General features: G+C 43.2%; 1 protein-coding gene across 1 annotated transcript in view; it reads left to right on the top strand.

Moving 5' to 3' along the window:
• The first annotated feature begins 9,881 nt into the window (after positions 1-9,881).
• Positions 9,882-15,459, top strand: part of TENM4 (teneurin transmembrane protein 4) — a 1,425,092-nt gene continuing 1,419,514 nt past the window's right edge. Inside the window, exon 1 of the mRNA XM_044944048.2 lies at positions 9,882-10,091. The gene's annotated coding sequence lies outside the window, so the exon portion shown is untranslated. The remainder of the gene's footprint in view (positions 10,092-15,459) is intronic.

Genomic DNA, 15,459 nt, shown 5'->3' on the forward strand with positions numbered 1-15,459 from the left:
GCCTAGCTCAGTGGAGAGGAGAAAGCAGTTACTGAAGAAGAGAATGTCAAGTGACTCTTAAGAGATGAATTAAGAGTGCCCCCAGTGCAGAAGAAGAGAGGGAAGGGGGCTGCAGGGGAAGGAAAGCTGCTGTGGCCAAGCTTGGAGGTTTGGGAGAGGCTCATCACCCCCGTGGGGCCAGGAGGAGAGCCTGGAATGATTTATGAAAGCAGCCTCCACACCAGGCTCAGAAAGGGGAACATCATCCCATAAACAGAGGCAAGCCGCTGGAGTTTTAGGCATGATGGTGTACTGAAAGTGCCAAACAGGAGCTGTTTGAAGACACCAACTGGAGACAGCCCCCTTCCTTCCCTATGTTGTCTTTACTCAGCCCGGGATTCCTGCTCCCTGTCAGTCATGGAATCTGACAGTGGCGAGCAGCCAGCCAGAGCCTGCCTCTGGACCTCTTCCCGGATAGTTGTGGCATCTGCCCTGAGCACAGAAGCTCACGCAAATATTGCTTTCAGATACAGCAAAGCCCGGCCTAAAAGTCAGTCCTTACTGTAGTTTTTATGAGAACCACCTTCCTACCTTTAGTCTCAAACATCCCATTCTGTGTTTTTGATCAAACAACTAATTCTGTCCTCCTAGAATGCCCTAGATTCTCCAGGTCCACATAAAGTTTTCCAATGAGCCTTAAGTGATGTGACTGTATCCTTTATGTTCTCAGCACACTTTACTCAGCACATAGGAAGTCATTTCTGCCTGGAGATAAAAGTGGAAAGTGAAAATGTTAGCCACTCAGTCGTATCTGACTCTTTGTGACCCCATGGACTATAGACAGCCAGGCTCCTCTGTCCATGGAATTCTCCAGGCAGCAATACTGGAGTGAGTTGCCATTCTCTTCTCCAAGGGATCTTCCCAACCTAGGGATTGAACCCGGGTCTCCTGCCTTGCAGGCAGATGCTTTACCATCTGAGCCACCAGGGCAGCCCTGGAGATAAAGTCATAGCTAATCAAGAAGCAAAGTCTTACTTGAAATGCAAACTCCAGGCACCAGCGTTCCCACCTCTCTATTTCTGGTTCGGGATAGTATCTGGCTTTTGGTGGCTGCCTAAACCTTGTGCTCTGACCTGAACACAGACTCGGGAGCTTGTCAGGACTGAGTTTCAGTCCTGGCAGGAGCACTCTCTAAGTGTTATCTAATACTTGGTCACATCATTTAACCTCTCTGATTCTCAAGCTGCATTGACAGATTAAGAGATCCTGGAGGAAAAGCACCCAGCCCAGTATCTAGAACACAGGACATGCTCCAGCAGTAGCAGCTACTCACAAATGCCCTTTCTTTCTCTTCTCTCCTATTTGCCACTTGCTACATGGGAGCTTTTTTTTTTCCCTTGCTACACTCAATGCCTGTAGGGAAAAAAAAAATCTAAAAATCAAAACTCTAAACAAACTAGATTACAGAACTCTAACAGATTCCCTCCATCCCCATGAAAAATGATCACAGGGAACAAAAATACATAATCAAGGGGAGAGATAAATATCACACAAAACTGTCATCTGACAATAAGAGGCGAGCCAGGCTGCACTTGTCCTTATAATGGCCTCATGGAAACAGACGCAGCGCTGAGCTGAGCCTGGAGTATATTATGAACCCCTGCAGACACAGAAATTTTGTGAGCTGTAGGTTGCAGGAACCCACAGAGCTGGGAAAGCAGAGGTTTAATGGTATTTTAAATGTTTTGACTATGCAGAAGGCAGAATCTGCAGTCTAATCACTTTCAGAATACTCAATGTGCTGTTAGCATCCCGAGGTCCTGAGTTCACCCCAGCCATCCACGCTCAGAGCAGGGCAAGTTCAAGGGAAGGAAAGGGGACTTCAAGTATATGGTGCACCCACGATGTGCCTGGTGCTTTTCTTCACTCTTTTCCCCTTTACTTCACAGCACTCCTGGGAGGCGGGTGTTCTGATCTACACCCCCAGGGCTGCAAGGTAACAGATGCTCTCCATCTCTTGCTCTGTCATGCTCCCTGTAATCCACACCCACAGCTTCACAGAGGACCTGAACTCACGCCAGCAAGTGAACAAATTTAAGTTATGAAAAAAAGTCCCTCAAATGACTCTCCTTTAAGTGTTAAAATTATATCATTCAGCACACCCATGTTCTCAGTGTTATTCGTAATAACCAAAAGGTGGAAGCAATGCAAGTGCCCACTGATGGATGAATGGACAAGGAAAATGTAGTGTTTGCCTACAATGGAATAGTGAACATTGCATATGTCAGTCCCTCAGTCGTGTCTGACTCTGTGTGACCCTATGGCTGTGGCCCGCCAGGCTCCTCTGTCAATGGGGATTCTCCAGGCAAGAATACTGGAGCGGTAGTCATTCCCTTTTCCAGGGGATCTTCCCGACCCAAGGATAAAACCCAGGTCTCCTGCATTGCAGGAAGATTCTTTACTGTCTGAACCATCAGGAAAGTAAATGGAATATTATTCAGCCTAAAAGGGACAGTAATTCTGACACATGCTACCACAAGAGTGACCTTTAAAGACATCATGCCAGATAAAATAAACCATTCACACACATACACAAAAAATACTCTATGATTCCATTTATATGAGATACTTAGAGTAGTCGTAGTTATAGAACTGGAAAGTGGAATGGTAACCAGCCAGAGCCTGGGGAAGGGGAAAATGAGGAGCTGCTTAAAGGATAGGGAATTTCCATTTTGCAAGGTGAAAGAATTCTGGAGATGGATTGAACAGCACCATAAATAGACTTAGCAGTGCTGAACTGTACACTTGAAAATAGATAAGACGGTCAAATTTATGTTGTGTATATTTTACCACAAGTTAAACATAATGAAATCATTCTAACCTCTGGGGCTTCATTGTGTCAAGATAATTTACTGAGATATTAATTGTGCTTTGTTCCCTCTGAAATGGACAATGGATGGAAAGAATGGGGCTCAGAGAGATTGTCTTACTCTGCTCCTGTCCCCATTCTAAAGAGGAGCCCAAGTTTTTTTGTGCCCTAGCCCCAGAGGAAACTGTTGTTCTTGGCTTTTATAAAAAGTCAATTCTTTAAGGTGATTACACTCATTGTTAAAGACAGAGAAAGAGTCAAAGGCCTTTCAGAGTTGTCACTGGCATAAAAGGGGAGGGAGAGAAAGAGACAAGATCATGCAGAGCCAAGAGCGGGTTCTGGAAGGCCATGGAGGAAGGTCAGAGAGGTCTCAGTCCGCAAGTCCTGGGTAACTGCAGAAACCCTTTCAACGGGAACCCGCTGCACTGAAGGCAGCAGAACCTTTGCCAAGACTAGGAGACAAGGTACCTGGAATGTTACTACTGTGTCCCCCAGCCTTAGCAAAGGCCCAGGTCCCCAACACAAGACCAGAGAAGTGGATTGGCTTAAATCCAAAATGTTACGAGCCCTAGGCAACTACCTTTCTTAAGCACAGCTGGTGTGACCTGAACTCCAGAGGGCTCTCCTCAAAGGCTGAACTCTGCAGAAGGGTGCTAGGAACTTTGCAAGCACTGAGGGCAACAAATTCTAGTATTTACTGAGATTGGATGATCCATCAGCTTTGAAAGATCAAAGTTGTACTTAAAATAATATTCAAAGCTGGTTTAATTTGATTAAAAAGATTAAGTGATGTGACATTTTTCTGAAGACTTGAGTTTGTGGAAATACATCATATCCACTAAATGTTTTTTACTTTTATGACCAGCACCATACTTTATTTGTAAGTAGATTACAGTGTCAATAATAACATTGACAACACTTTATACATTTCATTGTATAATATTAACATCATACCAAACATCCACAGTTATAGTCTTGGTAATTTAAAATCTTTAAATACAAGCCATATTTGAAATGCTGAACATAAAAGAGAAATAGAAATGCCAGGAAAAAATAAAACAAACTGGAAATAACTAAAAGAAACCACTGCTGCTGCTAAGTCACTTCAGTTGTGTCCGACTCTGTGCGACCCCATAGACGGCAGCCCACCAGGCTCCCCCGTCCCTGGGATTCTCCAGGCAAGAACACTGGAGTGGGTTGCCATTTCCTTCTCCAATGCATGAAAGTGAAAAGTGAAAGTGAAGTCACTCAGTCGTCTCCAACTCTTCGCGACCCCATGGACTGCAGCCTACCAGGCTCCTCCATCCATGGAATTTTCCAGGCAAGAGTACTGGAGTTGGGTGCCATTGCCTTCTCCGAAAGAAACCACTATCCCCCCAAAAAATAAATAAAATCATCTGGTTATGTATTTTAAAAGAAAAAAGGAATCGAGAAAATCAAATGATCATATATATTTTAACAACATAGTGATATTTCTTTAGACCTATGTGAAAGGTAACATACTAAATTCTATGTCCTTTTTTATCTAAAATTTCTTCTTAGCAAATTATTTGCATACAACGTTCTGTTGATTGTCTAGATGTACCTCAAATTTTGATAATCCAGCTGCTCTGAATAAGTACTCAGGCACCCCACCTAGACACCCGACTTTGCTATCTCCTCCAGAGCAGATGGACCTTGCCTGCTAGGATGGAATTGGCTCCTGCTGGACTGGTTCAGGCTCCTGTCTTGATAGTAGGACCCTCGGGGGGTTGCTATTCACTCATCAACAGGTTTCTTACCAGTTGGCTTCTCCTGTGTTCTCTCCTGGGAGCATTCCCGGCTCTAGACTTCAGTCCTGGAGACTCCAACTCTTGCTTTGTCCCTTAGAAGTCTCTTCAATTTGATCAATCCCAAGGGAGGTTCAATTTGATAGCCTCCCTTTGGGGGAGGAGACAGAGCTCTTAAAGGGTATCAAGGCTCTGGTAAGTTGCTCACAGTCACCTAGAGATAGCAGCAAAGCCAAGACTGTAAAGCCAAAGTCTATATGGCTCCAAAGCTTGTATTACTTGCTTATGTACCAAGCTGCCTCTGCAATCCCATATCCCACCAAGAGCCATAAAATCAATGTGTGTGTTTTTGCATTTTTAAAATTTTATACTGAAGTATATTTGATTTACAGTGTTGTATTAGTTTCAGGTATATAGCAAAGTGATTTACTTATACATATACATGTATCTATTCTTTGTCGGATTCTTTTCCCATATAGATCATTACAGAGTATTGAGTAGAGTTCCCCGTGCTATACAGTAAGTCCTTGTTGATTATCTGTTTTCAACCAATGTTGATTAAATAGTTTTAGGTTTCTTCGTGTAAAATATGTCAGAAATGCATGAAGAATGAACTTGTGTCCATTCTATGTTGCAGAGAAAAGCATGTGGGGGCATAGAGGATAAATCCTCACCAGGTAGCAGGACCTCGAGCATTTCAGCTCTCTGGCTTTCAATGATCTTGTACACAAAATGGGTACTTGTAACTAAATGGTGTCTCAGAACCTTCCAAATCTGTCATTTTTGTAGCCAACCCTAGGCCTAGCCAGTCAGTGAGACCCCAAACCAAGGATAAAATTCTCACAAGCGCAGGACCCATAGCCCTTTCCCCCCAGGGCCTTCTTGGTCACAGACAGGTACTCCTCAAGAACAATGTCATTTCTGCAGGAAAGGATGAGATTTGTCAGGCTGCCACCCGGAATGACTTATTTTCCCTTCCCTCCCTGAGCAAAGCAGATGCATCTCTGTCACATGAACATTTCTTCCCTCCTCCCCAGACAGAATGACCTGGTCATCATGCAACAGTAACTCTGCTCCTTCGTTCTTCTTCACCTCAGTCAGGAGTGGCTCACATGTGATTCAGTTTTTGCTGTTGGACCTGGTGTGGGGTCATGTCAGCCTGATCTCATAAGCTACACTTTAAGAACTTTCCTCCTCCTTCCTCTTCTTTCTCTCTGCCTGCCCCACCCCCACCCCTTGCATTTTTTTTTTTTTTTTTTTTTTCTTTAACGCTGGCCAGGGTAGAGATCCAGAGAGGAAAGCCCCTGCTTTCAAGGAGCTCAGAAATCATGTGGAAGAGAGTTCACCCAGAAAGGAGTGCCAAGTGAGGATCTGAGCTGGGCGGAGGAGGGCAGGCTGCACTCGGTAGCTGAAGCTGAAGACAGGTTCCAAAGCATTTCTAGAGCAATGAGGATATTGAGATGGTGACAAAAGAGAGGAGAGATATTTGCCTGCTTGATGGCTTGATGGCAGGTGTGGCAATGGAGAGGGCTTGAAAGGGCCTGAAAAGGCAGAGGGTTCAGCTTGTATAAGGGCACAGAGGCTTAACTTGCAGGAGAGGAGCACAGAGGGTGTGCTGGAGAAGCGAGTTGAGTTCATTCACAGCAGCCGTGTGGAAGGGGGGCTGCCCCTCCCTGTCCTGCTCAGGCGCAGAGGTGAATAGACTCACTCTGGAGCCACCTCCGTTTTATATATTTTTATTAAAAATGGATCCCCTTATTGGCATGGATGCACATGTGTATGCATATGTGGGGATGTGCCACACAAAAGACTCGGGACTGCCTCTGTCCCTTTCTGGTAAGTGGAGGCTACTTTTTTCACATATGAGCTAATAAGGAGAGAGAACCTGCAACTTTAAGGCAGGATTTGAACCTGGGTCTCTCCATCTCCAACAGCCCACTCTTCCAGCTGCTAGGACCAGTTCTAGCACCTAATTGTATGTGTCAGCTATCCAGTCAAGTCTGACCCTTTGCGACACTATGGACTATAGCCCGCCAGGCTCCTCTGTCCATGGAATTCTCCAGGCAAGAAAACTGGAGTGGGTTTTCATTTCCTTCTGCAGGGGATCTTCCCAATGCAGGAATCAAGCCCGGATCTCCTGCCTTACAGGCAGGTTCTTTACCATCTGAACCATCGGGGAAGCCCTTCTCTAGCACCTAGTGAAGTGAATGAATGCCTGTGAAGTGTGGACTCCTCCTTCATAAAAGTGGAATCATAAAAATGACCTTTATGAAATGATCACACACAGCAGGACTGTCTTCATTTGTCTCCCCACACTTACTCTGCTTTCCACCAGAGTGAATGTTTCAAAATGCAAATCGTACTCATTTCCTCCACCCTCCATCTTCCCATCCTTACAATTTCCATCAAAGCCCTGTTGCTCTTAGGATAAGTACCAAAGTCTTATTATGGCCAACAGAGGAGGGCGCTTAGATGCTACACGCTTGCCAAACCCTTATCCATTCCTTAAATGGTCCAGTTCCCTAGAGTCATGGGCCTTTGCAAGCTCCTGGTCATCTATTAGAGCACACTCCAATGAGATATCCTCAGAACCCTCCCTGGGGGCCCATATGAGTCTGAGTGTTCACATGACACCAGATCACCTTCCCCTTAGGGCTTCCCGTGTGTGATCAATTACTTACATGACTAGTCCTGTCTCCCCACCAATTACAGGGTCCATCTTATATGTATCAAACATATTCTGTTTACCATTTTACTTCTCCTAATCCAAGTCTTAGACCATAGTGGGCTTTCAATGAATATCTGTTGGATGAATGATGTTCATGAAGTGTTAGATTCCTCTTACCTAACAGAGAGATGGCATGTCAGGAGGTAGTGGTTACCAGTCAGGGGTCTAAGTCTTACTTTGAAGATGGAAAAACTCCACTTTGTTGGAGTATAAACTAAATGGAGTCATGTTCAAGAGAACTGAGTCACAAGGGACTGAATAGCATAGACCAAAATGTCAAAATTTCCATCCATAAGAAGAGGATTTTTGCTCATATATTCTAGACTAATTGCATTATTCTAGAATTAATAGCGACTAATTCTAGTCGCTAATTGCATGTGATATGTAACTGAAAAGGAAGAAGAGGAAGAAAAGGTGGAAGAGGAGTAAGAAAGATAATATGGTGGAAAGAGAGTAGGTTTCTTGGTGATAATTTTTTTTTAAATAGTGCCTCTAATAAGCGCCTTACCGAATTAATACAGATAATGATAAGAACAAAAATAATAAGCATGTAGCAACTGACATTCAGTGAAATCTTACTAAGTTTCTGCAAAGTGCTTTGTTTTCTTTATTACTACAACCATATGACAGGCTTCTCTGGTGACTCAGATGGTAAAGACTCTGCCTGCAATGCAGCAGAAAAGATCTCCTGCAGAAGGAAATGGCAACCCACTCCACTATTCTTGCCTGAAAAATCCCATGGACAGAGGAGCCTGGTGGGCTACAGTCTGCGGAGTCACAGAGTGTCAGGCACAACTGAATGACCCAGCATGTGAGCACAACCATATAACATAAAAATGGATTGTTTTGCAGATGAGGAGTTTGAAGCTTAGAGAAGTTAAGCAAGTTGCTCATTATCACACAGCTAAGAAGCGGCAAGGCAAAGATTTACAGAATCTGATTTGTACAGAGTCTGAATGTTTTAGCTGATTTACTAGACTGAGTATATTGACAAGTTATGTGCTCTCTCTCAGCTTCAGTTAACCCTCTCTAGAATAAAAATTCTCTATGATTTCCCTTGTAGAATTTTGTAACAACTCAAAATGCCATTGGATGGGAAAGTGCTTTGTAACCCTAAAGGACTTTGCAGGGATAATGCGCTAGAATTATTGATATCACTGATTAAATGAGTGTTTGGGAGAATCAGGATATTTTACATTGAAAATATGTAGGCTGTATGTTTATATGATGCCCCCATCAGTTCAGTTCAGTTCAGTCGCTCAGTCGTGTCCGACTCTTTGTGATCCAACGAATCACAGCACGCCAGGCCTCCCTGTCCATCACCAACTCCCAGAGTTCACTCAGACTCACGTCCATTGAGTCAGTGATGCCATCCAGCCATCTCATCCTCTGTCGTCCTCTTCTCCTCCTGCCCCCAATCCCTCCCAGCATCACGGTCTTTTCCAATGAGTCAACTCTTCACGTGAGGTGGCCAAAGTACTGGAGTTTCAGCTTTAGCATCATTCCTTCCAAAGAACACCCAGGACTGATCTCCTTCAGAATGGACTGGGTGGATCTCCTTGCAGTCCAGGGGACTCTCAAGAGTCTTCTCCAAGACCACAGTTCAAAGGCATCAATTCTTCGGTGCTCGGCCTTCTTCACAGTCCAACTCTCACATCCATACATGACCACAGGAAAAACCATAGCCTTGACTAGATGTCACTGGGTAAAAAAAGGAAAGAAAGATTGATAAGTACATTGTCGTGTGTTTACTATCTTGGAGAAGGAAATGGCAACCCACTCCAATACTCTTGCCTGGAGAATCCATGGACAGAGGAGCCTGGCAGAATACAGTCCATGCGATCGCAAACAGTCAGTCATGACTGTGGGACTAACTTTCACTTTCACGTCTTACTATCTTAACATGTGCCATCGCCATGCCAAGCATGAATTTTTTATTTTATTTAATATGCATGTATATATTATATATATGTATACAGTATGTATATACTGTACACATTTAGTTTTCAGACCAGCTGGACGGTTATCCTTATTTTGCTGGTGAGGAAACTGAGGCAGAGAGGGAAAGGAACTCTCTCAAAGCCCCAGCACTAGGACGGGATAAAGGAAACTTCAAATCTGAGCAGTCCCAGACCTAGCCCTTAATTACTACCCAGCATTGCCTCTCTCATCAACAGAACAAAAATTAAGCTGTTAAGATTTTCAACAGAGTGTACAGAAAAGAGTGCTGTTTATCCTTTTTAATGCAATTCACCTGATGCACTTGGAAACAGGTTGGACGACCCAATTCATCCTGACAAAAGGAGAAGGGTAATTAGTTAATGACAATTGATTTGGGCTTCCTTCGTCATCTGCAGGAGGCTGATACATCAGTTGGCTTCCCTCCCCCTCCCTTTTCTATTCTTTATTCACAACAAGTCGCACCCCATATGGACATCATTAACTGGTGTCAGCTCACCTCTTCTTTTAAATTGGAGTTGAGAATCACCACCAGTTTCATCTAGTGAAAGAAAATGGAAAAGGAAGGAAAAAGAAAAGAAAGCAAGACCCATTGAGCTGTTGAATAGGCCAAAAAATGAAGTGTATTACAAAGCACTTTCATTGTCTTCAAAGGACAACCTTTGTCCTCTGCCGGTTCTGTTATTGACCAGCTGCTTAGTTAACTGTGGTATCCATCTGCCAGCCCCGCAGTCTTCATTGGGAAAGAGGGAAGGTGCTGACCCTTCCCAGGAAGCGCTGGTGACAGGTCTGTAATTTGATAATCTCTTGTTCAGGAAAGATTTCACTTTGTTCCTTGATATGCATCCCGGCCACTGGTGTGCCTTTGAGGCTTCTGATAATGCCAACTTTTCCCTCCTAAAAGCCTCCGTGTGGGATAAAGAGGGATAATGGAAGAACCCATTTCTGTCTGTCTGGCCTTACTTTTATTTTTCTAAAAATCAGAGATGAGTTATTGTGGTTCCACTAAAAAAAAAAAAGTGTTTATTATGATTTGTGGGTTTTGCTGAGAAAGAAAAACAAGCAGATAAACTTTTAGTGCAGAAAGTGGGCAGTTGTTCTGAACTTGGGGGATAAGACTTTAGATGTGGCAAAATACATCTGTGTGGTAGCTATCAAATTGCCTGGCTTTGGAATGAAAAGCTGCACACTGTGTCCAGTTTTAAGCTCAAAGCTTGAGTAGAGAAAAAGAAAAACATTATTTCTCCTATCACTTTGTGTTCTTAGCACAATAGAATAAGAGATGAGTGAGCCTGGATTTGTTGAACAGTAGGAATTATATTCTGACAGTGGAGGGTTTAGTAAAATCCACAAACATGTTTTTCATCCTGCATTTTCATTCTGACTGGTAAGCCTCTTGACATTTTAATAAAACTTATCATAGACTGCTGATTGAATTATATTTATCAACGTATTGGCAAGACCATGTAGAATAGAGAAAAATAGCCAATTTAGCCTCAAACTATGAGTTCCAGCCACTCAGTGTAAGAGTTTTTCTTTATTGTTGTTCTTTTGTTGTTGTTTTTTGTTGTTGTTTTTGTGACAGTGTTACATGTTGAGCCTCGGTTTGCTCTTCAGACAAAAGTGAATAATAATGGGACTGATCACAAGCCTTCAAGAGGGTGTGAGGTAGGACAGGGTGTCATATTCTCCAGTATAAAATCACTCTAGGCCTTCTCTTTTCCTGAACAGCTTAGCATGGTTTAAAATACCCCACCTATGCATGCTGTCTCTTTATCCTTTACTAGAGAGGACATGAATGGATTACGTAGGTTGCTATCTAATATCAGATGTCCTTGTACGCATGCAAAGTTACTTCTTCATGTCCAACTCATTGCGACCACATGAACTGTAGCCTGCCAGGCTCCTCTGTCTGTGGGATCCTCTAGGCAAGAATACTGGAGTGGGCTGCCATCCAGGGGATCTCCCCGACCCTGGGCTTGAACCCTCATTACCTGTAGCTCCTGCATTGCAGATGGATTGTTTACCAGGAGCCACCAGGGGAAGCCCATCTAACATCCTTAGTGACATGTTTTTCTTCCCAAGCTACACTGGGATGGTGGTGGGGATGAGGAAGAGTAATGACCTTATCTCCAGGTGCTACATCATTGTCTCAGGTGTCAGACCCTGGTCTAATCAATCTAGGACAAGCAGCTGGCTTGTTTTGTCTTGAGACCCATGTCTCAAGCTGAAATGACTCATCAGAAAGAACCAGCCTCATGGAACTGCTATCCTCAGGAGGAACTAATGGACGTGGTGGGTACTGATTGCTCCATGACCTGCTGAGATCTTCAGTTTTCCCTCTCCATAGCCCACCTTTTCTTGGCTTAATTGAACTTCACTGCTCTGTTTTGAGCTCCAGCCAGCTTTGGGCTTATTCCCCAAACAAGAGCCTCTAGCACTCAGCCTCCAGAGCTGACAGCTCCTGTCCCAGCACCTCTCCTCTGCTCTTGGTGAACCCAGAAAAAGGCCATCCATTCAGGTCCTTCAGTGAACATCTTCACCAGACTCTCTAGATAAATTAGGTTCCAAGTGCGTTATCCATCTTAGCCACAGCCCCCTCCTGTTCTTCTTTCCTTATCTTCACCAATGAATGGCTCCTCTAGCCCTTAGAATCTTACTTAGAACCCAGCCTTCTCCACCCCTAACAGCATGTTGTAAAGATCTGTTGATTCTACCTGCTTAATCCTTTTTTAAAATTTATTGTATTTTGAAATATGAGCTTCCCTTGTGACTCAGCTGGTAAAGAATCTGCCTGCGATGAGGGAGACCTGGGTTTGACCCCTGGGTTGGGAAGATCCCCTGGAGAAGGGAAAGGATACCCACTCCAGTATTCTGGCCTGGAGAACTCCATACAGTCCATGGGGTCGCAAAGATTTGGACATGACTGAGCGACTTTCACTTTATTGAAATATAGTTGATTTACAAAGCTGTGTTAATTTCTGCTATATAGTTAAGTGAGTCAGTTATACACATATGCATTATTTTTCATATTTTCCCCTATGATTTATCACAGGATATTGAATATAGTTCACCTCTAGCTTCAGCCACTGGTATTTGTCAGTGATAAAACCACACACACACAAAATCTTCATTGGCTTCTTTGGTGTCTTTAGAAATTACTGCCTGACCTACAATCCTTTCATTGCTTCTTGTTACCCTCTGGATAAAGCCCAGCCCCATAGAATGGTGTGCAGTGCTTTCCAGCATTTAGTCCTCCACCCCTAAAGCCTGTAGCCTTTCCCGTTATACCTTCTCCTTCTGCCAAAAATGACCTGAACACAGCTCCAAACACACTCTGCTCTTCCTCCTCTAGATCTTACTATCTAGATCCCTTCTCTAAACTGTTTGGTCTATTTGTTTATTTAAAATTTGTAAATAGTATGTACTATGTGCCAAGTATTTCACAAATATTACCCATCTAATCCTGACTACAATCTAAGATTATTTCTGGGGAGATTGGGGCACAGAGAAAAGGGATTATTGAAATCATTGAAGGTTCAAGGCTCAGTCTTCTGTGTTCTCATATCATTATTGTTTGTGTTCATCATTCAGAATGTTATCTCATTTGTCTGTCGGGACTATATTCATATAATGCGACACTACTCAGCAATTAAAGAGAATAAACTATGGAAACAAATAGCAACATGGATGATATATCAGCAAATGCATTATGCTCAGAAAGTGAAAGAGATCAGGCTCAAAAGGCTACATGATTCTAGTGACATGGAATGTCATCCTTCTGGGAAATATAAAGCTAGATGGACAGAAACAAATCAATGGTTGCCAAAGACTAGAGGTGGGGACAGAAGGAAACTACAAAAGGATACAAGGGAAATTTTGGAGGGAGATGATGAAACTGTTCTATATCTTGACTATATGCAGTTACCTGACACTATGTTTGTCCCAAACTAAACACTTAAAAGCATAAATTTGTACATTGTGTTTCTAAAAAAAAAAAGAAATCCAGATCTTCATATTTAAAATGAGTTGAAAGGTCTCTGTATCAGGTTCAAGAGTCTGACCTCCAAGACCCTCTCCAGGTTCCCTCCAGGCTTTCATACTATAATCCTCCCCATTCTGAACTCAGGGGAGAGCTACTTCCCTTTTAAGATAGTCTCTGCGGTGAACCCCTGAGCAGAGGTGATTTGAAAATGCTCCAGGTTCCAGACATTCTGATTATGTAGGTCTGAAGTGAGACTTAGGAATCTGTTTTGTTGGAAAAAAAGAGATGAGATTCAAGAGATTTTTGTCACACTTAGACAAACATTACCAAAGGAGTCCCAAAGGAAAATAAGCTAGATAAAGTCCAATCATTTGAAGACTGTGGCTTGACACCAGGGTCTTCCCAAGCTCATGAGGCAAAGGCCACCTCCTCTGCCTCCGGTGAGCTCAGCCAAAGAGACCCTGAAAGAGGTGGTGTCATCCACAGTGACAATCTAAGCCCTTTGCTCAGGATTCCTGGTTCCTGGCTTGCTTTTCCTTTGCTTTTTATCAAAGATAATACTTTGCTCCTGGGCAAGGGCCTGTGGCCTCCTCATGGCCCCAGAAGCCAACCATATGAAAATACAGCAAGTCTAACATGCCAGTAGTGGAACTTGTCCGTAGTCAGAGATCATTGTATAGTAGGGAGGGAAAAAAATCCAGGGCAGAAGTAAGTCTAGAAAGCCCTTAGTCTTGTAGTTGAAAGAGCACAGCCTTTGCAATGAGACCATGGACTTGCATCTTGACCCTGCCTCTGGCTATCTGTGTGACTTTGGGGAAGTCACTTAACCTTGAACCTCCATTGTTTAGTAAAGGAGGTCATGAAAACCACCTTCTGAGCAATATGGTTTGGGAATGACACATGCATATGCTTCTCTTTTCTTTTCTTCATTTGTTTTTATTGAGGCATAAATTCACATATATACATTATAGTGCATGTGTCTTAAGGGCACAACGCAATGACTTTCTACACAGTAAACGCAGCCATAGAACCACCACCAGATAAAGACAGAGAACATTTCTGGCACCCCAGAAGGCTCCTTTTTGTCCCCATCCAGTCAGTAACCCCTGAAGAGTAACCATTCTTCTGACTTCTATCACCAGAGATTAGATTTCCAACACATGGCTTTTTGACAGATATCAATGTTATTTTTGTGACACAGGGTGAAGCAAATGTCAGAAAATCATGAGCAGATGTTTCTTAAGCAATGACCTCATTGGAGAACTTGGGGAAGAGATAGTCAATGTCAGTGACACATTAGAGGTTACACTTCCTGGTATATCTTAGCAGTAAGAAGAGGGATAGTAATTCTGGTCCTTGAAGGGGAAAAAGTGTTCACCCTGCTATGAATCCATGTGGAAGTGAACCTAGCCATGGTGAAATATTGTTTCTGACACTTGAAGGATGAAAGTGTGGAGGTGATAGATCATTGAGGAAGGCAGACAGACAGATGCAAAGTTTGCAGGAGAAAATAAAATGATTTATGTGACATAGCATATAAAACTGTGAAGTACAGTTAGCTGCCTACACTCAGCCTTCACACTCATAACCTTCATGTTCAGCCTCATTGTTACCTCCTAAAGTAGTTTGTAAACCATTCTTCTCTTCTGCAATCCCCCCAGGCACTGCCTTTTCATTGGCCTATTGCCTCAGCTCTCTGAATAGTCCTATCTTAAACCAACCCACTCTGTCTCTAGGATGATTATTCTCCCAACACATTGAATCTTGGGAACCAGTGGCTACATTGCTTCCAAGTTAAATGCCCATCTGACTATGATACAAAAGTTCCTTTCTTAATACCCCCATCCATCATGTAGTCTTAAATCCAAACAATCATTTCCATTCACTCTAGACAAATCCTTCACTACTGCTTCCTGCACTCTGGGCCTTCCCTGACTCTTTGCTGGCATGCCCTTTCTGTCTTCTAATACAATTCTAATCCTTTGTCAACTCCATGACAACTGTCACTCTTATGTTGAACTTTCTTCTACCCAGCTTCCCTTCTACCAGACGGAAGCCACAGCTCCCTCCACTGTATATATCAAGGCCTCACTTATGTAAGTCATGTACAACTTCCCAGGTGGCTCAGTGGTTAAGAATTCACCTGCTAGTGCAGGATGTGTGGGAGACA

Source organism: Bubalus bubalis, chromosome 5, assembly GCF_019923935.1.
Source record: "Bubalus bubalis isolate 160015118507 breed Murrah chromosome 5, NDDB_SH_1, whole genome shotgun sequence".
Taxonomy (NCBI): domain Eukaryota; kingdom Metazoa; phylum Chordata; class Mammalia; order Artiodactyla; family Bovidae; genus Bubalus; species Bubalus bubalis.